The sequence below is a fragment of the Mesocricetus auratus genome, unplaced genomic scaffold, assembly GCF_017639785.1.
Source record: "Mesocricetus auratus isolate SY011 unplaced genomic scaffold, BCM_Maur_2.0 Super-Scaffold_100004, whole genome shotgun sequence".
In the NCBI taxonomy this organism is placed as follows: Eukaryota; Metazoa; Chordata; class Mammalia; order Rodentia; family Cricetidae; genus Mesocricetus; species Mesocricetus auratus.
The window spans coordinates 114,305,799-114,329,516 of NW_024429189.1; the positions used below are offsets into that span (position 1 = coordinate 114,305,799).

Sequence of the window (23,718 nt, forward strand, 5' to 3'; positions counted from 1 at the left end):
CTCGGAGTAACTTTGAAACAAACCTCAAATATCATACCATATTTTGTCCTCCAGCCTGCGTTCTCATAGGTGAGTGTGCATTCCCGTGATATGAGGGGCTTATGGCAATGTATCAAGAACCTTATATCATAGGCAGTGAGCACTCCTCTGTCTTCATGATTTACAAATGCCTTTGTTTAAAAACCAGGACCAAAACAAACTTTGTGTATCAAACTTACTCGGCAAATCTCCCCTCATTCCATGGTTACAGTCGCCAGCTGTACTGCGCTCTGATTTTGAGTATGCTACTTAACAGTGTGTCAGATGTTGACCTTTAAGTCCCTTGTCAGCCAGGGACATTCTTGCTCCTGCTGCTTCTCCAGCTAGCTCACCCCTGCCACAGCTGGGGCTCTTCTTAGCAGGCATTTGTACCTGTTCCTGGGAGGTTCTTTCAGGTGTTTTTAGCTGTGTGTGTCTTGTCTGTGAGACTCATTAGTGCTGTTGTGATCACTGTCTTATTCTCAAAATTGCATTGGTGATTTCTGAACTTTCTTATGCTGTTCATATGACAGATTGCTTTTGTTTGGGGTGTTAATAGCAGTTCTGCTATCGGTCATTTTGTCCTTGTGTTTTAGAACATAAACCCTCTTCTCTGAAATATCTGGACAGCTGGCCTGTACTCTTGCCTTTTGAAGCACCCCATACAACTTTCCAAAGTGTGTGAATCCCAGTTACCCCAGACCCTTATAAATACTGGGCACATGAACTGACCTTCTCTGGTAATCAGATTGGTGAGTACCCTAATTGTCATCAGAGCCTTTATCCAGTAACTGATGGAGGCAGATGCAGAGATCCACAACCTAGCACTGGGCTAAGTTCAGGGAGTCCAGTTGAGAAGAGGGTAGAGGGATTGTATAAGCAAGGAGGGTCAAGATCATGTTGGGAAACCCACAGAGCCAGCTAACCTGAGCTAGTGGGAGCTCATGGACTCTGGACTGACGACAGTCACAGAACCTGCATTGAACCGACCTAGGTCCTCTGCATGGGGGTGACAGTTATTTAGCTTGGTCTTTTGTGGGGTTCCTAGCAGTGGAATCAGGTCCTGTCTCTGATGCATGAGCTGGCTCTTTGGAATCTATCCCCTATGGATGATGATGACTTTCTCAGCCTTGCTGCAGGGGGAGGAGCTTGGTCTTTTCTCAACTTGATATGCCATGCTTTGTTGACTCCCATGGGAGGCTTTACTTACCCTTTTTTGAACAGAGTAGGAGTGGATGGGGGTGTAGATTGGAGGTGGAGGAGGGAACAGAAAGAGAGGATGGAGTGGAAACTGTGATTGGTTTATAAAATACATGAAAAAATTAATATAAAAGGAAAAAAATGAATGCTGGTCACAGGTGGAGCTGCAGAACTCAAATCTCTCTGAGGACCAATGTGACATCACCAATGGGAGACCCCACAATATAGAACTTTGTTTAATGCTCAAAAAGTGTGTTAAATTTTGAGTGAAATATTGTAAAATTTATTGTGTGAACAGGGCATGATATTCTCTTCACATTGTGTGGACAGGTACATAGGAAATATAAGTGAGTCCTGTCTTGTGACTTAAGCCCTATCCTTAGGAATTCTCATAGTGCATGTATGGATATTTTAGTAGCTGAGCAGCACAAAATCCCTAACACCCTGGTTTTGAGCATTTTAGACAAGAAATACTCAATTTGTATATACTTTCTGTTTAAAATGACTAGTTTTAAAGATTTACTTTATTTTTAAAATTGTGTGTACATGTATATGTCTTATGTGTGGGTCTGTACACCTGAGTGTACTGTTGGAATATAAAATAGGCATAGATCCCCTAGAGTTGGTTGCTGGTAGCTGCAAGCCGATAGATGTGGATGCTGGGAACAGAAGTCAGGTCCTCTGCAAGAATAGAATGTACTCTAGCCTGCTGAGCTATCGCACCAGAAAAGGTTGGTTTTATATAGTGACAAAGATTATCTCCTTGCCTAAGCCCTCACTGTGTCCGTAAGGACTTGAACAAACATTAACCATTTTTAATAGCTTAACCACGTTCCCAAAATCTACAACCCCCAAATCCACCACAGTGAAGTACTTGCCTAGGAGGATGCAGACTGCCAAGATGTCCTGCTTGATGCAGCCTTACCTGAGTGCAGTCTCTCACTTCCGGGGTAGTCAGGATCCTAGCTCTAGGGTGCCAGTCTGCTGCTAGTCACAGCAGTCTTAGTCACAGTTGCCGACTACTCTGTTTTTTTTTTCAATATATTTTTTTAATTTAAATTAGAAACATGCTTGCTTCACGTGTTGATCCCAGCTCCCTCTCCCATCCTCCTTCCTTATCCCTCTACCAGCCACCTAACCCTCCACCCAATCCCCACACCATTCCCCGTGGGTCCAGGCTGAAAGGGGTTCCCTCTATACAGAATGAACTCCCAGAGTTCATTTGTATGCCATGGTAAACACTGGTCTACTACCCAAAGCCCCAGAGATTGCTGAGGCTTCCTCGCTGACACCTCATTCAGGGGGTCTGGATCAGTCCCATGCTGGCCTCTCAGCCATCAGTCTTGGATCCAAGAGCTCCCCCTTGTCAGGTCAGCTGTCTCTGTGGTTTTCACCAGAACCGTCTTGACCCCTTGGCTCATCACGCCTCCCTCTCTGTCACTGGGTTCCAGGAATTCAGTTCAGTGTTTAGCTGTGGGTATCTGCCTCTGCTTCCATCATTTATTGGATGAAGGCTCTAGGATGGCATATAATGTAGTCATCAATCTCATTACCAGGAAGGGGAAATATAGGAAGAGAAAAGTATAGGTTTCTCTCCTCAAACCTATAATGACTCCGTCTAGTATAGTATCTCTTATTCTGGTCTCCTCCATTCTTCCGCCTACTCAACCTTACTGCTCCCCCATATCTTCCTCTCCTCTCCTTTTCTCCTCCTCTCTTTTTCCTGGTTCCCTCTCCCCTCCTCCCATACTCCCAATCTGCTCATAAGAGCTTGCTTCATTCCCCTTCTTTGGGGTATCTTGCATATCTCTCTTGAACCTCCCTGTTTCCCAGACTCACTGGCAATGGGATTATAGTAGGGTGGCCCTCCCCTGATCCATGTCTAAAATCCATATATGAGTGAGTACATATCATGTTTGTCTTTTTGTGACTGGGTTACACTCAGGATGTTTTTTTTCTAGAGCCATCCATTTGCCTGAAAATTTCAAGATTCCATTGTTTTGTTTTGTGTTTTTTTTCTGCTGAGTAATACTTCATTGTGTAAATGTAGCACATTTTCTCTATCCACCCTTCAGTTGAAGGGCATCTAGGTTGATTACAAATAGTGCTGCTAGGAACATAGTGGAACAGGCATCCTTGTTGTATGAATGGGCATCTTTTGGTCATTTTATCCTTGTATTTTAGAACATAAACCCTCTTCTCTGAATATCTGGACAGCTGCTCTGTACTCTCTTGCCTTTTGAAGCACCCCATACAATGGAATTGCTGGGTCTTGTGGGAGACTGAGTCCCATTTTCCTGAGGAATCTTCATACTGGTTTCCAAAGTGGCTGTACAAGTTTGCACTCCCACCAGCAATAGAGGAGTGTTCCCCTTTCTCCTCATCTTCTCCAGCATCAGCTGTCATTGGTGTTTTTGATTTTAGCCATTCTGACAGGAGTAAAATGATATCTCAGAGTTGTTTTGATTTGCATTTCCCTAGTGGATAAGGATGTTGAGCACATTTTTTTTAGCGTCTGTCAGCCATTTTAGACTCCTCTATTGAGAATTCTCTATTTAGTTCTGTAGCCCTCTTTTTAATTGGATCTTTTGGTATTTTGGATACTTGTTTCTTGAGTTCTTTGTAAATTTTGGAGATCATCCCTCTGTCAGATGGGGGGGCTAATGAATATTTTTTCCCATTCCGTGGGCTGCCTCTTTGTCTTGTTGACTGTGTCTTTTGCCTTACAGAAGGTTCTCAGTTTCAGGAGGTCCCACTTATTAATTTTCAATCTCAGTGTCTGTGCTACTGGTGTTATGTTTAGGAAGCGGTCTCCTGTACCAATTTGTTCAAGGGTACCTCCTACTTTGACTCTTAAGCACCTCTCACTTCCCTGCAGCTGTCTCTCCCCTCTCTTCTCCACCTTTCTCCCTTGTAAGCAGATTTCTCCTTTGCACAAACAGAACAAGAGCTCATTTCCACTGACCCTTTCTGGCTGCTATAGTTCTGACTCCCATCCAGCGATGGGGACATTTTCTTTTTTCTTCTTTTTTTACATATTTTCATTGGCCACATTTATTTTATGAAATACCTGTTTAGTTTAACTTGCCCATTTTCATTACTTATTCTTTTATTAGGTTGGGCTGTCTGCTTAAGTGTTTTTTATGTGTGTAACTGTTTTTCCTTCCTAATTCCCTGTATGGAAAACATATTGTTTAAAGAGAACCAGATGCACTAGCTCAGACTAGACAGTTGAAGAATGAATGAAAGAACAGAAATTAAATTTAAGGCAGATGTAAAATAAAAAAAGTTCAGGGATAATTTAGAAAGGGTGGGATTAAGCTTTGGGAACAAAATGAGGGAAAATATAATAAAAACAGAAATTACATAGAGGATGGGTGTATGGTTCAGCAATAGGCTCTGGGTTACATGCCCAGTATTATGAAAGGGAAAAAAAAAGACTCGGTGGTTTAGAAGGAATGATTGAACCATTGTGATTACTGGAAGGCTTCTGTAATGGTGGATATCCATGGATGCCAATGAAAAAAGTGAAAACTAGAATATGTGAAACTGCAGTTAGAGTAACTGCTGCTGACAACACCGTAAGATTCACTTCGAGGCAGGAGGCAAAGCAACTTTATTTTATCTGTTGTGTTTTAAATGCTTTGGGAACTCTCTATGAGCCTCTGGAAGTGGTCTTTGATTGTAGAAACTGAGAACTGTTGCTTCTGTGACTCTATTATGTTGCTAGTCTGATGAGGCTCGTTCTCATGCTTCCACCGTAGTAATTCAGTGAATAGGAATCTGTCAGCACTATTGAGGCTTCTCCAGGCTTTGCCCTGCTGGGTGGGGAGCATCCTGCCTGAGGGGACTTGCCTTTCCTGAAGGAAAAGTGAGGTGTCCCAAGGGGAAGGAAAAAACACTCATAAACTAAGGAAGTTGTCCACTCCCAGGGATGGTGGGGGAGGGGCAACTAGGGAGTAGCCTGGAGAGCTTCAGAAGGGGACAGTCCCGAGCTACCAGGTCATCATGGCCACTGCCTTTGAGTGCAGTGCAAGATTCAACTTGGCCTACCCTTAGTCTCATGTGGAACTGGCTGAGTGTGCACCAGAAAATCAGGGTGGCAGGAAGCTTGGCTTTAGAGACTAAATGGTCCTTTGCTCTTGCCCACCTGGCAGAGAAGAGATGTGCACTAGGATGAGGAAGTGTTTAGGACATAGACGGACATTCAGAAGAGCCTGTAAAGAGTCCATAGAAATCATATCCATGGCCATCATGGAATGGTCCATCTTAGGAGGAGGTGAGAGTTGGTGTTCTGGGTCCCAGGTCAGAGCTCTGCAGGAGGAGTTTTAGCAGCATAGGTAAACATGCCTGGCTCAGTGAAGGAGTGCTTCAAGATGCAAATGTGACCCTACTCATCTCTCCAGGGGCCTTCTGCATGCAGGGCTTCCTTTGGCAGGAATGCTCCACTCCTAGAATACACCAGATCTATTTCTGAGAGCTCATTGTGGCCATACCTCTTGCTGGTCAGCCCACTGGTCATCTCCCAAACCAAAAGGCAAAGTGTGTCCAAGGATGTCTGAAGTGAGGTGCTGGCTTGTTGACAGTACCGAATGCTTTGAGCTTCATATTGACTAAGACAGAGACTAAACTGTTATGACTAAAGCCCATGAGACACTTGAACTTTTGGGAAGTAGATTTTAGAATTATCTGGTCACACAATTTGCTAAGCCATCCTCCTGTCCTACATGGCTGGGTAAGTCTTCTTTTATGTTGTTTGAGTTGTATTTACAGACTTTATTCTGCCTTGTATTTTTCTAATCAAAGGAGTATGCAAGGAAACTATGTTGAAAACCTGGTACCTTGCCTAATTATCACTCATGTAGTTGATTTGTTTTCCTACAAATCCTTGTGGGACATTCCATGGGCCAGTAACAGTGCTCTTCTCTGGAGACTAAGGTGTTTGAAGTTTGGATCATCTTGTGAGGGGGATGCCATCCAGCAGGGCACCACATTAGGACTGGAGTGTGCTCAGTGTGCCCCCTACACAGGGTTAATGAAAAACGAGACATTTTGGGTGCTATGCAAGAGAATACTTGGACTGACCTTAAGACAACCACATCACACTCTACCAAGAAGGGCTTAAACTGTGCAAGGAGGTTTAAATACTGTGACTGAGAAAGACGTTGAGATATACTTCATAATGCTCTCTTCAGGAAGGGTGTTATATGTGGGAGTGTGTGTATGGGTGTTTGAGTGTGTGTGCACGCACACGCGCGGGTGTATGTGCACGTACATGCATTCTAAATGCAGTAGACCATTTGTAGTACACAGGGTTCCACAGTATGGATAATTCATAGATGAAACTTTATTATCCAAGAGTTTTGGAGACTAAGAACCCAAGATCAAGGCACCAGCAGATTTGGCAATTCTGATTCTGTAATGTAGGCTTGAACGCCTTGTTCTCTGGAGTGACAGTTGCTTCATCAACACATGGCAGAAGGCACAGGCAATGAAGGCATCAATTCCACTAGTGGAGGCACAGCTTTGATGTCTGAGTCACCTCTTAAGGGCCCCGCCCCTTAAGACTCAGATAAAGATAACTAAAGTTTGGCATGAATCTGGAAGGCAGCAAGCACTAAAACCAATGCAGACACCTCAGCTTTCTGGAAAGATGTTTAATTTGGCACTGTATGCATTGGTTGTGAACTTAGTTTTCACATATAGACATAAGCAAAGGCCCAGGTGAGTGTATGGGATTAAGTAAGAAGGTAGCACTGGTTTGGAAAGACATGTTTTCCTGATTGAGGGGACTGCAGGAGTTGGGCTTATTTCCAGTAGGGAATTTAGCTCCATCAAATGTTCAGACTTTGACAGGAACAATATATACATGTATTAGTGTTATAACCAAAAATAAATTTTGCTTAGACACTTCCATTTTGGGAAAACTAAAAGCAGAATTGAAAGTAGTGTTTTAAGAAATTTATGTTACCAGGCAAATAAGTGAATTGCATATCAGGTCTATAATCTCGGAAGAGACAGAGTTATGTGCATCCACTGTAAGGGCAGTCCAACAAACAGGTTTTCTACTTTGACCTACCTCTCTCCAGTAGGGGTGACTCTTCATTGCCAGGCAGAAATTGTAAACTGAATCTGAAGTATAAACAGGCCATATTCAAGATACCAGGGTCACAAGTCTCAAAGGACTTAGCTGTATCATGGCCACTGAGAGATGAAATGCATATTTTTACTTATTATTTATTTATTTTGCATACTGATCATAGTCTCCCCCTCCTCCCTCTCATCCCATTCCCTCCCTTCACCACTCCTTTGCCCACCCCTAAATCCACCCTTCCTCTGTATTCACTCAGAAAAGGGCAGGTCTCCTATGGGCATCAGCAAAGCATCTCATATCAAGGTACCACAAGACCAGGCACCTCTCCCTGTGTTCAGTCTGAGCAGGTAATCCAGCATGAGGAATAGCTTCTTAAGAGCCAGGCAGAGCAACAGGGATAGTCCCTGATCCCATTGCCAGGGGTACCACAAGTAGACCAAACTACACAACTGTCACATATATGCAGAGAGCCTAGGTCGGTCCCATGCAGGCTCCCTGGTTGTTGGTTCTGACTCTGTGAGTTCCCATGAGCCAGGCTAGTCATTTCTTCAGGTTTTCCTCTGATATCCCTTGCCACCTGGTTTCTACAATCCAGTCCCTTTTCTGTCTCCTCAGCAGGACTCCCAGAGCTTGGCCCAGTGTTTAGCCACGGCTTTCTGAATTTGCCTCTGACAGTCATTGTATGAAGGGTCTCTGATGACAACTGGGGTAGTCACCAATCGGAGCACAGGGGATGGCCAGGTCAGGCTATGCATTCACTGCTGCCATCAGTCTTAGCTGGGGCCATCCTTGTAGACTTCTAGGAGTTTCCCTTGATCACACTTCTTTTTCCAGTCATCTCTCTCAGCTTCTCCCTGTCCATCCAATTCCCAACCTTATCCCTCAAGTTCCCATGCCCACACACCCCAGTCCAACTACGAGATTTCTATTTCCCCTTCCCAGGGAGATCCATGAGTCCCCCATCGGGTTCTTCTTGTTACCTAGCCTCTCTGGGTTTGTGGATTGTAGATTGGTTATCATTTACTTTACAGTTAATATCCAATTATGAGTGAGTGCGTACCATCTTTCTGGGTCCGGTTTTCTTCACTCAGAATGATTTTTTTCTAGTTCCATCAATTTGCCTTCAAATTTCCCGATGTCATTTTTTAACAGCTGAGTAATACTCCATTATGTAAATATACCACATTTTCTTTATCTATTCTTTGGTTGTGGGACATATAGGTTGTTTCCAGTTTCTAGCTATTATGAATAAAGCTGCTATGAACATAACTGAACAAGTGTCCTTGTGGTATGATTGAGCATCCTTTGGGTATATGATGGAGTGGGTAGATTAATTCCCAAGTTTCTGAGAAACCATCATATTGATTTCCAAAGTGGCTGTACAAGTTTGCATTCCCACCAGCAGTGGAGGAGGGTTCTTGCTCCCCATCCTGTCCCTCATAAACTGACATTTGTGTTTTAAATCTTAGCCATTCTTACAGATGTAAGATGCAATCTTAGACTTGTTTTGATTTGTATTATCCTGATGGCTAAGGATGATGATCATTTCTTCTTGAAATGCATGTTTTTGGTGATCTGATAGCTACAAGGAAAGAAAAGATTGTATATATTTTGGATTAAGTTTTTCAGTTAACATATGAAACAATAGATTTTATTATGGTATTTTCATATGTAAAAGGGTAATGAAAATTATGCATATATTTAAAATATTTCAATTTTTACTCACACATGTATTAATTAATTCATTCATACATTCAAATATATCAGCATCATTTATTTATTTTTGTAAAGTATTTAAACTTAATTTAAAACCCTATATACATCGAATCTTAATAGTTCACCATCAAAATGATCACATACACAAATACATACAGTAGAGGCTGTTAAGTACTGATTTAGTCCTGTGCTTGAGTTTTCTAGTGTTAAATAACAGCCTTATAGACATGATCACAAAGCTCAAATAATGTAGTGTGCTATCTTAGTCATTGTTCTATTTCTATGAAAAACACCATGACCAATGCAACTCTTAAAAAAAAGCAAAGCACTTAATTGGCTTCATGGTGGGGACCATGACTGCGTGTGTGGCACTGGATTAATATCTGGGAGCTCTGTATCCTGATTCTTATACAGGAGAGAGAGAGGGAGGGATGGAGGGAGGAAGGGACAGAGGGAGAGAGAGAGAGAGAGAGAGAGAGAGAGAGAGAGAGAGAGAGAGAGAGAGAGGGAAGGAGGGAGGGAGGGAGGGAGGGAGAGAGAGAGAGAGAGAGAGAGAGAGAGAGAGAGAGAGAGAGAGAGAGAGAGAGAGAGAGAGAGAGAGAGAGAGGAGACTGGGCCTGATGTGAGCTTTTGAAACCTCAAAGCCACCTCCAGGTATACACATCCACCAACAAGGCCACACCTCTTTTATTTATTTATTTATTTAAATTTCATTTTACATTCCAATCACAGTTCTTCCCACCCCTCCTCTCAACCCCTTCACCTCACCCGCAGCTAAACCCCCATCCACTCCTCCCAAGGGTAAGGGCTCCCATGGGGCGTTAACAAAACCTGAACCATTAAGTTGAGGCAGAACCAAGTCTCTCCCCACTGCATTAAGGCTGAGCATGGCAGCCCACCATAGAGAGTCAGTTCCCACAAGCTAGCTAGCTCATGTACCAGGGATAGATCCTGGTCCTACTGTCAGGAAAAGTTACACTTCTGAATCCCACTAAGCATTCAAACACACACACACACACACACACACACACACACACACACACACACACACACACACACACACCTTTTGGGGCCCTTCTTTTCATACTGCCACATGCCCTTTTCCTAAAAAGCTGAAAACTCTTGTTCTGAAAGTAAACATCTTTCCATTCACAAATTTAGACATTTCCTGAAGTCCGTAATAGGCACTTTGCTTTCTGTTGCCCATGGGGCACCAGGGCACGTGCAGTTCATACAGAATTGGGGCCAGGAAGTGTGGCAAGGAGAGACTATCTTTCTAAAGTCACCACTGTGGGCCACTGTTGTGACTGTCCTACAAACTAAGCAACTACCAGCTTGGGAAGCTATGCTGTGCCCCCTTGTAAAGAGATTATCCAGCTGGGCTTGTTGCCTGTCTGCTTGCCCTTATGGAGGGATGCCAGGGTCCCAGACCCTCACCTGAGTACCCATCCACTCCTTACCATCTGCTGTATTCCACTCTGTCTTAACTGCCCATGGCCTCAGGGAGGGTCTAGAGTATATGGGTGGGTGGGAAGTGGGGGTGAGGGGAGACTAGATGAGGAGGGACTTTCACCTATTCAGCCAATGGGAAACCCTCATTTCTGGTAAGTGAAGGCTTTCCAGGTATGACCTGTTGTGGGGGAGGAATACCCACATCCCTATAAACAATCCCTCTCCTGTGTTCTGAAATGAAGCCCAACAAACTCATTTGTTCTCTGAAGAGAATTTTGGGTTGAATCATACCTTGGTTGTCATTGGAACCTTTGAAGGAGGAGTAGACATTGCTTTTGTCTCCTATTGAAAAGGAATTTCAAGAATGACCCCAACTAGGAACCTAAGCAATAGTGGAGAGGCTACCTTAAATGCCCTTCCCCTACAATGAGAATGATCACTACCTTAAATGCCATCCTAGAGCCTTCATCCAGTAGCTGACGGAAGCAGAAGCAGAGATCCACAGACAAGCACTGAGCCAAACTCCTGGAATCCAGTTTCAGAGAGGGAGGAGTGATGAACAAAGGGATCAAGACCATGCTGGGAAAACCACAGAAACACCTGACCTGACCAAGTGGGAACTCATGGACCCCAGTCTGACAGCTGGGGAACCAGCATAGGACCAAACTAGGCCACCTTAACGTGGGTGTCAGCTAGTAGCACTGGGCAGTCTATGGGGCCTCTGGCAGTGGAACCAGGATGCATCCCTAGTACATGAATAGACTTCTAGAGCCCATTTCCCATGGAGGGATACTCTCTTAGCCTAGATACATAGGGAAGGGCCTAGGCCCTGCTCCAAATGAGTTGACAGATTTTGATGATTCCTCATGGAAGGCCTCACCTTCCCTGAGGAGTGGATGGGGGATGGGATGGGGGTTTGGTGGGGGACATGGGAGGACGGAAGGGAGAGGGAATTAGGGTTGATTTGTAAAATAAGATTGTTTCTAATTTAAATGAAAGTTATAAAAAAGGAATTTCAGAATTCTGATTCTATTGGGATCTCTATAGATGAATGTAGAAAAACTCTACAATGAGACAGCAGACAGGGTCATTAATGGAAATGCTCCCTCCCCCCACCAAAAGTTCTTATCATCTCTGACCCATGTGACACAGCCCCTGAGAGACGTAGACTTTGTCAGGATGAAGTGAACACAGGCTTTCACAGATTTCTGACCTCTTGAAGCAGGTGGAGAGGTTGTGGACCAGGGACAAATGTGTCTATAGGCTCAGTAGGGGGTCCTTCTTGGGGGTGGCACACTGATCACCTACGGCAGCCTTGGAGATCACAGTTGCACAGTTTTCTTACCCTGGCAGTTCCTACAGAGGCCTCCAGTTGTACAACTGTGAAGGTCTGGAACACTTAGACCCAAATCTGCACAAAATCAAATGTAGTCTTTGGGGCAAAGCTTTCCACATCTGAAGGCAAAGGCACTGATCCATTAAACAACTTGCCTCTTTGCTCTCCGCATATGTGCCAAGAGGACTCTGCTTCGTATGCCCCATCCAGCTTCAGTTCTTGACAAAAAGTTCCTTTCTCAAATCACTGTGAACGGGATGGAAGCCGTCTCACTCTATGACTACTCTTGCTCTGTCCAGGTGGGAGATTTTTTTCTCTGACTTGAATTGGACTCTGAGAGGCAGAATCCAGCCAATTTGCACTTCTAGTGGGACAAGTTTGTTTAGTTGCATTATCAGCCTCACAGGCCTGGTTCTTAGAGAAAGTTACTGCTCCTCTTGTGTGAAGATGCTCCAAGAGGATGCAACACAGGACTCACTTCCTGCAGCATGCCCTAGGAAAATGAGGAAGACCTGGCTGCACTGAGATCCCCAGTCTATGTAAGTGGCAGCCTTTCAGCTTGTCCTGGGATAGTGCTCAACAGATCAGGATTGACGGATGGACACATGCGCTCGCGCGCACACACACACACACATGTACACACTCACATACTTAAGCACACACACACACTTTCCTCATCATTGTTCATCTTCTTCATTATTTTATTTCTAGTATACCATGAGTGCCCAATAAATATTTCTGAAAGAATAATAATGACACAATGGAATAGCTTCCTCAACGTTCCCAGAAAGTAGCAAAGCAGCAGCAGTGTCTTCATCTTGTGACTATGGTACCTTAAATTCCCCGTAAAGCAAGAATGTTAGTGCCATAGCTCTGTGTGTGTATGTGTGTGTGTGTATCATGTGTGTGAACACTTTTGTGTGAAATGATTTCTAGTTTTGTGAAAATGACAAAGGAGACACCAATGGATGTGTCAAAGTGAATGGCAGGGGGTGGGAGGAAGCCCATAAAGCTTCAGCCCTACACAAAGAACTATAGGCAACTGAGGAAATCTAGGAGCAGAAATGGTCTTCTCCAAGGAAGAGTACATTATTTGGTGTCTAGTGTCTAACAGTCAGGCATGAAAACATACATGGAAGTAACATTATGCAGGTCAAGCAGATCATATTTAGGAAAATATGTGTATATACAAATACATATATCCATGTGATAACAATTAATGAAAAAGAGAAGAGTAGGGAGGGGTATATGGGAGAGTTTTGAGGGAGGAAAGGGAAGGGAGAATTATTGTAACTAAATTAGAATCTCAAAAATAAACAAATGACATCATTTGTCTATGACAAAATGTATGCATTTAGAGGACATGATGCCAAATGAAATAACATAGGCATGGAAAGACAAAGACTATATGTATTACTTGTATGGGATCTAAAACAGTCAACCTCATAGAGTGGTTGGGCACCAGGGATGGGGAGGAGAATGGGGAGAAGGATGAGGAGATGGGCATCAAGGGGTTTGATGTGTCAGTTAACCAGGGTTTTTGAGATCCATATGCAGCAGGGTTAGTATAATTAATTATAGTGTATTTGTTTTCATTACTTTTACATGGATGTTACCAAAAATACTCATGAAAAGCAACATAAATGGGGAGATTGTTTATTTTTGTGGATGGTGTCAAAAATCAGTCTACGACTGCTTGGTCCCATGAAGTTGGACAGAGCATCTTGGGAGTGGGAACAAGAAGTGAGAGAGTTTTCTCATCTCAGGTGGACAGGAAGCTGAGAAAAGTAAACAGGAAGAAAGAAAGGCAGGACCATCATTTAGCCTTCAAGGATCTGTCCTCAAGGAGTAGCTTCATCCAGTAAGGTGACTGACTCCTCTTGAAGTTTCCAAAATCTCCCAGGACAGTGCCACTGGCTGGGGGAACCATCACCTCAAATACAGGCCTATAGGGAAGATAGTGTTGCTGGCTGGGGGACCATCACTTCAAACACAGGACAGTAGGGAACATATCATATCCAAACTATAGCAGAATTATGTATTTCAAAATAGCTGAGAGCAAATTCCAAGCACACAAGAAACTGACTTCCAGTGGAGGTGAGTTAGGGGGTGCAGGGTTCTTCAAGTAGAACTCTATTATCTGCAGGGGACCAAGCATTAAGACAGTCCCTCACCTTAGCCTGTTGATCCAGAGAGGGGAAAAAGCTGGATTTTAAGGATTACACTGCCTTTTGTACATAGTAACCAAATAAACTAGCAGTTTCTGTTTTGTCCTGGAACTGATTTCAGTTGTTTAGAATATTGGGAATAAGCAGCCTCAAGAGATAGGTGTTCAAAGTCCTCAGACGTTCCAGAAAGCTTCTCAACATGGGTCTTGGCAGCCACTGTTCTGCATCCCAGGAGCTTCTCCGTGGCATTGCATCTCCCCTTTCTCCCCAGAAAGGCATTTGCAATTCTGGACAGACACACGGGTGTGATAAGCAGGGTTTACTTTTTGCTTCTAAAGCAGGAATGTATTTCCTGGCCAGATGCCGTGGCTTACTTGATCTGGGTATTACATTGAACTTCACAGGACACAAATAAAACTTTTATGAAAGTGTCTATAGAAAGGAATGCTGAAAGCCCCGCTGATGTTTTACAGGTACCAAACATTAGCCTGAATTCTTGCCAGTGGTGAAGTACTGACGGGAATGGTATGGTAGTCAGCTTTCTGCAACCATCACAAAATACCTATGATAATCAGCTTGAAAGAAAGAAGGCTTATTTTGGCTCACAGGAGGACTTAGTACTAGGTTAGATGGCTCCAGTGCTCTGGGACTGTGTGGCGGCAACACAGCATGCAAGTATAGCAGAGGAAACGGCTGGGCTTCAGATCAGTGAGCTCCAGGTTCAGTGAGGGACTCATCCCAGAAAACAAGGTGGTCAGTGAGTGAAGATTACTCAACATCGATGCCTTGCCTGCTCACAGATCCAGTAACTCAGCATTATGACAGACTGGGTGCCAAATCTTTAGCATGTGGACCTTTTGGGGAAGGGGACAATCAGTCATTCAAACCATAGCCAACAGATTGAGCTTTTACATCCTCTGTTACTGGGTGAAAACCACCCCAGGAAACATTCTACAGGCACTCGGACTCAGCGTCCGTTCCTCAGTTTCTTTTCTATTGCTTTCCCCACTTCCATAGCTATGTTCAGTATTCAATTAGAAGATGCTCAGCTACTGGCTATAGTATTTTATTACAGAACACTAATGGAGTTAAAAGAAGAAAATGTTTTTCAAATACTTCCCATCCCTCCACTGCCTCAAAGACACCAGGGACAGTGGAAGTGATATGGATGCTATACCATCTGGGCTTTACACTCTGATTTTCATATATCGTTTTTTAGTTCAACAACAAGGAAGAAAATGCCAATGGCACATACCAGTCACTTGTGTGAGCAGGGGTGATGGCTTGTAGGTTCTCTCACTTGTAGGTGTATCTGTCACTCAAAGCCAGGATGGGCTCCACATGGAAAGGGTCATCCACACTGTAGTATAAGGGATTTCAGTGAATTGCCTCCTGGATGGGAGCTGAAAAGATATGGGAACTAGGGCACTCCAGGACTCTTGTTTCTGTGTGGGTCTACCTAAGTAGACTAAGTGTGATGGGGAGTAATGGGAAACTGACATACAAAAGAGCACACAGTTGTCAAAAGTTCACATTCCAGCCCATCACCTCTTCTAACCCAGAATTGCATCTGCTTGGTGAAATTTTACATCCTTCTTGTCATGGTTTAGCTGTATTAGGCGGTTAGATCTTGATGCTTATATGATTGATATCATGCAAGTCACCAAAGAGAAACACGAAGTACAAAGACTTGTCATTTTAAAGTAGGATTTGGTATGTTCACTTTCCCCTGGATTCACTCTGGTGCATCCTGTATCTTCCCAGACCCCTATCCTCAAGTGTACTGAGGGAGGCTGCTCAGAGAAAGCCAAGCATACAGGACAGCAGAATTGCCTGCTGGAGTGCAGCTGAGTTACTGCTTTGTCAGATTCTCACCCCAGTCTGGTGCTTAGCACCTTTAGAACTTTGTCAGTGGGGCTGTCAGACTTTCTTCCCTCTTCTACAAAACCTACCACCCCCGGCATCCCGCAGATCTTTCCTCAAAAGGTACTTTTCTCTGTCTTCCTAGTCTCTAAAGCTATGCCAGAAAAGTACTATCTGGTACCTGGTACCCTCCTTCCTGGTGGCTGCCAGACCTTCAACAGGGTGAAAGTCTCTATGAGGAGTTTCCTCCCTCCTGGTGCAGATTCTCAAGGAAAATGAGGGCCCCTTGGCCAACAACTTCATAGCAATGGAAGACCCAGGTCAGGAGCTAGAAGACATTGGTTGAGAACAGGATGGAGGTTGCCCAGAACTGTGCAAAGTGTTTCCACGGGAGAGGTGAGGGGCAGAAAATGAAGAGGGCTGACTGACTTGTAACCCAGTGCAAAATGCTAGCACAATCTGCTCATTGAGATAATGATAATCATTTTTTTAGTTTAAAGAACTATGTTATTATCCCTGTATCAATCATCAATCTTCACTGTGAGTGTGTGTGTGTGTGTGTGTGTGTGTGTGTGTGAATTTCTCTGCTCACGTGTGTATAGATGCATGTGGATGTGGAGGCCAGGCATTGATGTTGGCTGTCTTCCCCATTCACTCTCCACTTTACTTTTAGAGACAGAGTCCCTCACTATCCCTGAAGCTCACTCATTCAGCTAACCTGGCTAGCCAGTGTGCTCTAGGTGTTCTCCATTACTATGTCCCAAGTGCAGGGATCACAAGAGTATATCACCACATCTAGATTTTTATATGGATGCTGTGGGTCTAAACTCAGGTCCTCATGTTCACACAGCAAGCACACTATGGACTAGACCATCTCCCCAGCCCTTCTCTGCTGTTCCATAGCCCATGCAGACATATAGGGGCCAGATTTCTGAATAAGACATGGGGTAAAACTTTGAGTGACAAGGGTGCTTGAGGACTCACTAAGGAGGTAAAATGGGTTCAGCATCGGACTCCGGTGCTTCTGCCAGAAGTGGAACTTGACCATGGCATGGTGGAATCTTTCCAGAAACATTTTTGTGTACGTTTCTTACTTGAGGTTCAGCTGTCACCGTATGGAAAAAGTTAATTCCTAAGGGACCTTAAATGTCCCAATTCTCAAAGGGCATCATCTCCCGAGGACTGTGGACTTCAGTTGCATGTTTCAAAATCCTTACTGACTGATGAATCATCTTAAATTCCAAAACTACCCACGCAGATTACAAAGGACTTGGAGTGTGACGTGATGATGACACCCAAGCACATCTGTTGGGGGGAAGTCCTGTGCATTTGTCAATAAAGGACTGCTGGCCAATAGGAATCTAGATAGGAGGGACTAGGAGTCCAGAAGGACTCTGGGTAGGAGAAGCACAGGAGTTCGAGATGCAACCGCCATGGGGTAGGAAGCCCGGAACTATTCTCAGGTAAGAGAAATACTTAGATTAACAGTCCTTCTTTCTGCTTTGCTATGTGCCTCCTGGGGACGGAAGTTCCCAGAAAGCAAAAACAAAAACAAACTGCTTTACCTAGGCTAAACATTCTACAAGACTCATTGACCAATGAGAACTTTGTGGTGGTTGAGAGTTGGAATGTTGCAGGTCTATAGCCAAATTACCTTGGACTATCTTTAGCTCCCATGTGTTTGGAAAATGTCTTGATTTATGACTTTATTTTGTTCTATAACTATAAAGACTTCATGAATCTATTTCCACACTGGAATACGGCATTTCAGGACAACCTGAATCTGTTCCCTGGCTGTAGTTACTGTCATTTGGCTCCAGAATAAACTCTCTTATTCCCTTTGAGCTGAGAGTTGTGTTTTGTATTGACACAGTCTTGGCTCATTCCCAGGAGGGGAAGCCTGCTGCCTTGTTGGAAGACTGTCTGGCATTCTGCTAGAGAAATTCACACAGCCTACAGGTACTCCCTTGTACAGTCGCATGAATGAGCCATCTTTAGAAGCAGTTCCTGATGCCCTGATCACTCCCTCAGGTGACAGCATCTCTAACCAGCATCTTCCCTAGATATCCACAAGGGTTCTCGAACCAGTGGGCCAGTAAGTCATACTCAACTTTCTGACCCTCAGAAACTTAGTGTAATAATAAATGTTTTCTGGTTTGATATGCTACGCTTTAGGGCAGCGTGTTCTCCCAAATGAGACAGCTGATACACAGTGCATAATACAGATACCCCAGCCTGAGGCCACAAAAACTCACCGTTATTATATGGGGGATTGTGGTCCATATCTAGATAAACAGCTTTTCTACTTTCTCTTTTTTTTCAGAAATTAACAGAACAAACATCCTGCACCGGAAAATCTGGACTGAAACTTGCTTTAAAACTTAAAACTTCTTGCACATGGACAAGATGTCACAATTTGAAAATTTCACACCTCTAGGTGTCAAGGGCACCATTAAGATACAGTTGCACTAAGTGTGATGCATAGAACTACCTTCAGCCTATGTGTACAAATACATTGGAAATAGAAACGAATTTCATTCTTTGATAAGAATCCAATATAGCTCATTACATTTGTGAATATTTCACAATATGAAAAAAATTCAAATCAGAGAAACTTCTAGATAAAGGATACCCAAGCTCTGTTGTACTCTGACTCATTTTAGACTGATGTCTATCCCACTGTATGTCCTCACTGAATGGGGCCACTGTATTTGGATCCAGGGAGTGGTGGTGGCATTACCTGTGCTGTGGACACTCCCTGGTGTAACCATGCCCATCTCAACTGATGACACCATCCAGCACTGTTGGTGTCTTTGCAAAGGGAGGCCAGGTCCTGTGTTAGAAATGTTTGCCTGGGCCATAACTCTTTCCTTGCTGTCACTGAAGGCTGTGGGTTCTCAGGAATTACTCTCTCTCTCTCTCTCTCTCTCTCTCTCTCTCTCTCTCTCTCTCTCTCTCTCTCTCTCTCTCTCTCTCTCTCTGTTTCACTCATTTTCCGGGATATTGTCCCCCTCATCCTAGAACTCTGAAATAGCCATGGAGGCTGTGTTGGAGAAGAGCAGAGATAGACATCTATGATAACATCAGGCATTTCTTTTTCAAGCTGTCCTTCTATAAGGCTTCCAGAAGTCTCCTGTGAACAGCCCTAGTAGCCTTCCAGTGCACTAGAGATGCTAAATATCCTAAATGGACAGCTTGAATCAGCTCGAAACATTGCTATATAAAAGAAACAATCAGCTGAACTTTAAAAGACTTGGTTTAACTCTACCCTGAATGGCGAGTCATTCTTTTGTATGAAACAGCTATTTACTACTCAGAAACTGAAATAGGGAGAGCAGCGCCATCATCAGTCTGCCAGCAAGATATGCATTTAAGATATGATATCAATTTTCCTGTAGTGGGTAGGCCTCGAATTCAGTCAGAAATTGTTGGTTACTCCTGTAACAGTCATGCCACTATTATCTTGCTGAGAGGCCAGTATTATAGCACACAGGGCCCACAGCTATTTCAAAAGGCCCATGACTGGTAATATGTTGGGCCCTAGGAGAGAGCCTAACATGGATGTTTTAATAAGATGATGTGCTGTCCAACTGTCTTCTGAATATTTATGCTTCTATTCATGACTTACAGGTTCTCTCAGCCTGGACCTGAGAAGCTGCTTTTTGCAGGGAGCAGTGGTAAGTATAGAGGCTGATAACTTGCTAATGTCATGAGAATCAGCAACTTCTGAGTGTTCATAAGTCTGGTGTTGTCTCCTCTAAGGCTCAGGGAACTTAGGGAGAACACAAGGATTGGAGGATGGGGAGGGGGACAGTAAAATGCTGTCTTTTCATCTGGACATGGTTGTTAAACACATGAACTCACAGCAGGCCTATGCAAGGCCTGCAAAAGACAGAACCAATCAACAATCCATAATGGGTGGGGGTTTCATGAAGCACCCCTCTCTCTGAGGAGCTATTAGGCAGTTAATGGTTGCTGAGGGAGTCATTCCTCACTGGTGTAGCCACTAGTATCTTGCCCTGTTCAGGTGAACACTCTTGACTCAAGCAAGTAACCCTGATTAATCACAGTGACCACTCAAGTGCCCATGTACACATACATTTGCACATACATATACACACAAATGCACATGCATGCATGGGCGTGCGCACGCTCACACACACACGTGCACACACACACACACACGTCACGTTTTGAGAGAGGGATTTGTTGGAAAGAAGCAGTTTAGTGGGAGTGAAAAGGAATGAAAAAAGGTAGTGGGGCCGGGCGGTGGTGGTGCATGCCTTTAATCCCAGCACTCAGGAGGCAGAGGCAGGCGGATCTCTGTGAGTTCGAGACCAAGCCTGGTCTACCGAGCGAGTTCCAGGACAGGCTCCAAAACAATACAGAGAAGCCCTGTCTCGAAAAACCAAAAAAAAAAAAAGAAGGTAGTGGGAAGTACCTTCTATATATTAATATGTGTATATATGCAGTCATGAAAGGATCAAAACAAAGAAGAGATGCTATGAAGTCTGATACTGCTGCAGGCATGTAATCCCAATATTCAGGAGGCTGAGGTAGGGGTTTCCTAGGTTCAAGGCCTAGACTCCACAGTGAGATCGTGTGTCAATAAGTAATTAGACAAACAAGAAGCAGAGACATAATATCGAGATATGACCTTCACTGCTCACAGTCCCCAAACCCCACTCTCAGGGGCTGCTAAGCTGCATGGATGTCCCAAACATCACACCCTGATGCAGGAACGTCACATTCTCCTTGACTTCTCAGCCATTGTGCTTGTTTCTTTTCTTTCCAGTCCTTCCACTCCTGATGCCACGGCAAACCTTTCCTCTGGTTTAGAAACGCTTGCACAGATGTGTCAAAGGTGAAGAATTTCATCTGGACCCTGGCAAGCCTTAGTGTTTTTGATGCCTCTGAGGATGAGAAAAGTCAGGTTTCAGAAACAGACAGCCTTGTTTATGGAGAAAGTACTAAGGAGGGGAGGAGTTTAGATAGTGTTTCATGGGGCTATTCCAGGAGCCCAGGAATTTTCCTTCCTTTGTTTTTCTTGGTTGAATGTCTGAAAAATGAGGGCTTAAAAATAAAATCCCGACATCATCACAGACACTAAATCTGGTGCTCCCAGCTGTGTTTTCTGTTGTACTGCAAGGCTGAGGGGGTTTTCTGTCTCAAGGTCTCTTGTGGTTTTATTATTAAACTGGCCAGAAGGGTGAGACTGGGGTCGGGGTGGGGGCAGGGGAGTGAGCCTTTGAGCTTCAACAGCTGTGGCTTCAGTTGTACCGGTTTTCACACTGTTAGCCACTGCCAGAATGTCTTATTTGAGGGCACCATATCATCCTTGGCATGTGGTATGCTGATGTGTGCCCCCAAATACGTACACACCAAGTCCCTGAGTGAATCTCCTCACTCAGCCTTGACCTCTCCCTTGAGGATCCCTCTGACCCCACAGAATTGAAAGGGGTTCCCTCTGTACAGAATGAGCTCCCAGAGTTCATTTGTATGTCATGATAAACACTGGTCTACTACCCAAAACCCCATAGATTGCCAAGGTCTCCTCACTGACACCAGCATTCAGCGGGTCTGGATCAGTCCCATGCTGGCCTCTCAACCATCTGTCTGGGGTCCAAGATCTCCCCCTTGTTCAGGTCAACTGTTTCTCTGGGTTTCACCAGCCCGGTCTTGACTCCTTTGCTCATCACTCCTCCCTCTCTGTCACTGGGTTCTAGGAGTTTAGTTCAGTGTTTAGCTGTGGGTGTCTGTTTCTACTTTTGTCTGTCACTAGATGGAGGTTCTAGGATGGTATGTAAGATAGTCATCAAAATCATTATCAGGAAGGGGCATTTAAAGTAGACTCTCCACTACTGCTTAATTTGCTAGTTGGTGTCATCCTTGTAGATCTCTGGAGGTCTCACTAGTACCAGATATCCCCTCAAACCTAGAATGACTCCCTCTATTGTGGTATCTCTCATCCTGCTCTCCTCTATTCTTCCCCCAATTCAACCTTCCTGCTCCCCCATGTCCTCCTCTCCCCTCCTTTTCTCCCCCTCTCTTTTTCCTGGCATCCCCCCCCCCCCCGTGCTCCCAATCTGCTTAGGAGATCTTGCCTCATTCCACCTTCTCTGGGTTGTTGTGCATATCTCTCTTGGAAACCTCCCTGTTCCCAGACTCACTGACAGTGGAATTGTATGCTGGCACTTCTCTGATTCATGTCTAAAATCCATATATGAGTGAGTATATAGCATGTTTCTCTTTTTGTGACTGGGTTACCTCACTCATGATGGTTTCTTCTATTGCCATCCATTTGCCTGCAAATTTCAAGATTCCATTGTTTTTTCCCCCACTGAATAGTACTCCATTGTGTAAATATACCATATTTTCTCTATCCGCTCTTCAGTTGAGGGGCATCTAGGTTGCTTCCAGGTCCTGGCTATTACAAATAATGCTGCTATGAACATAGTGGAACAGACATCCTTGCTGAATGAATTTGAATCTTTTGGGTATATGCCTAAGAGTGGAATTGCTGGGTCTTGTGGGAGACTGAGTCTCATTTTCCTGAGGAATCTCCATAGTGATTTCCAAAGTAGCTGTACAAGTTTGCACTCCTACCAGAAGTGGAGGAGTGTTTCCCCTTTCTCCTCATCCTTTTCAGCATAAACTGTCATTGGTGTTTTTTATTTTAGCCATTCTGACAGGAGTAAGATGGTATCTCAGAGTTGTTTTAATTTGCATTTCCCTGATTACTAGGGATGTTGAGCACTTTCTTAAGTGTCTCTCAGTCTAATCCCAGTTCTTAAATTTGATCCATTTATTGAGTTTGGGGGCTCAACAACCAAGCTACCTGTTTTGCCCAGACTCTGACCACCTGTTTGTAGGAGTGTTCTTCATTTGTGTTGTCTCCTAAAGCCATTTGGCTAGTCTTAGACCTCCTACATGGAAGAATCATGGCTTCCCTGTTACCCACGCCCAGCCCATTCAGACTCCGTGAGGTTTCTGCTTCATCCGAACCTCTAGATACAGATAGGCAAAGGGAGACAGACTACAACATCTGCCTTCCCAGTGTCGGCCTGGAAGAAGCAGCTGACCCAACACATAGGAGAGAAAAATCTCATGTCTCACAGGGCAGAACTTGGCCAGCAAGAGAAAAGAAAAAGACAGGACACACAAAAATAGACCTCTCTTCCTTCCTGTCTCCAAGGGCCATCCTGAGTCCAGGCAATCTCCACTCGCTTGGTCACTCACTCACTCACTCACTCACTCACTCACTCACTCACTCACTCACTCACAGAGTAACTGCTGCTTTTGTTGCTGGACTCCTGCTGCTCCAGAGCTGTAGCTCCCACAAGGCCTGGTAACAGGCTGATCCCAGGCTTCTAAGCAAGCAAAACCCAAGATAAAGACAGTTACTGAACTCACTGCAGGTTCCCCAAGTATAAAGCATGCATGGGAGAGGGTTTAATCTTCATTCTGTTCTTCACAACCATTAGCACCCAACAATCTTCCGTCCTAATTCCTAAACATTTCATAAGTCCCTTGTCCATTAACAGATCCTTATTTTCTGTCTTTCTGTTGACATTCCCAGCTTGAACTATTGCCAGATGCAGGATATAGAGTGATGCCCAGCTTCCAGGCCATCCATAGGCACTTACACAAAAAGGGTCTTTCTGAAATATACAAGGTAATCTCATCTCCCTCTTTAGAATGTTCCAGTGTTTCCAACCATGTCCTGAAGGTTAGAATCCATGTATTCACAGAATGAAGTCTTTCAAAATGTACTCTCTCAGTTATTCCTCTGGCCACCTGTTCCCCACCTCTCCTTCATACACCTGCAACAACTTCTGCTCCCAGATCCCAGGCAGCATATCAGCATGAGG

General features: G+C 44.2%; 1 non-coding gene across 1 annotated transcript; it reads left to right on the top strand.

Annotated features, from left to right (window-relative positions):
• Window positions 1-7,165: 7,165 nt before the first annotated feature.
• Window positions 7,166-7,461, top strand: LOC121140610. The gene has a single exon (XR_005877534.1). It is a non-coding gene; the product is annotated as a small nucleolar RNA U85 (small nucleolar RNA).
• The last annotated feature ends 16,257 nt before the right edge of the window (window positions 7,462-23,718 follow it).